The following is a 1,598-nucleotide window of genomic DNA, read 5'->3' as shown; positions in this document are numbered from 1 at the left end:
CTTTTCAGTTTGCTCAGATTGCCACGCAGAAAGGGATTAATCAGGATTGATAGATTCTTTTGTGCCTTTGTGCTTCGTTTCCTCTCTCAGACACTGCAGGTGACTCTAGAACACCTGTTAGTTCTCTCCCACACCCACGAGGAGGATTGCAGCTATCCTTCTGGAGAACACTGTGTTGATTACCTATCTTCTCCGGAACCATCAGTGCCCTGATGTGAAATGGGGCAGCTATGTGTAAGAAACAAAGCACAACATAATTTTACAGCTCAAGGCAGGAGACTAAGAAAGGTGAATCATGTAGCTATTTGGGGGAAATATTAAGTAAAACATAATTTTGAAAACAGCAGCACATCTCCATCAGAGAAGAGTTTTTTAGCTGCAGTACTAACTAGTAGCTTGCCTGTGTTGGATGGCAGATGAAATCATTGGTAGTGAGGGCCTACGGGATAGAGGGTGTGCATTAGTCCTCTTTGTGTTACAGGACACACAGAGTATCCTCAGTAGTGACTGAATGAATATGATCCATACAAAAATCTAGATTGTTTCCAGAGCTCCTGGCTTAGAGCAAATTGAGTCAAGGGACATGAGAGATAAAAATAGAATTTTCTGGTACGTAGGCTACAACCACTGTTCCCATGTGTTATCAAAAGTACTCCTGCTCTCACACTCCTCTTACATTTCCACGTCCCAACTCTGAGGCGACTCCACCCTAGCCAGGGCAGGTAGTTCTTTCTCTTCAAACCTTTATCCCCCTGGCCAACAGGGGGATAGCAGTCAGACTCAATATAGAACAGTACTCAGTCTCACACCAGACATAAAATGCCAAGAGCGGATTTTGTAAAAATAAAATTTTGTTTGTTTTTTTGGTTTATTTCATAAACCTATTTAAAGAAAATTAGAGAACTATGAAAAAGTAGAAAGAAGTAAAAGTTACCCAGAATCACTGTAGTCTATCTTTGTTAAAATTTTTTTAGCATATTTCCTTCTTATCTCTTTTTCTAAGCAGTGTTTGTCTTTGTTTTGTTTTGTTTGTTTGTTTGTTTGTTTTCTATAATTGTGGGAATATAGCACACATAAAGTATCTTACTTTAACTTAAGTCGTAATTGTTTCCCTGTGGTGTTATTACACATTCTTTATAAATATTTTTAGTGGTCATAGGATGACGAGGCCATAATTTATGTACCCATTGCTCTGTGGTAGCAACATGATATTATTTCCAAATTTTCACCATTTACTAATATTGCTATGAGGAATGTCTGTATGCATATAACATTTTCTTTCTTTGAAAAAGACTGTTTTCTTAGGGAAAATTTTTACAACCTAGAGTTAGGCAAAGAGTTCTTTAAAATGACACCAAAATAGGATCTATGATCTATAAAGAAAAAAAAAAGATAATTTGGACCTCATCAAATTAAAAACTTTTGCTCTGCTTAAGAAATTGCCAAGACAATGAAGAGACAAGCTACAAACTTGGAGAAAATATTTGCAAATTACATATCTGACAAAGGCCATGTGTCCAGAATATCTATCTATCTATCTATCTATCTATCTATCTATCTATATATATATATATTCAACTATATATATATTCAACAAT

Source organism: Pteropus alecto, unplaced genomic scaffold (assembly GCF_000325575.1).
Source record: "Pteropus alecto unplaced genomic scaffold, ASM32557v1 scaffold20, whole genome shotgun sequence".
NCBI lineage: Eukaryota > Metazoa > Chordata > Mammalia > Chiroptera > Pteropodidae > Pteropus > Pteropus alecto.
The sequence above is the reverse complement of the archived record's forward strand: the minus strand, read 5'-3'. Positions refer to the sequence as shown.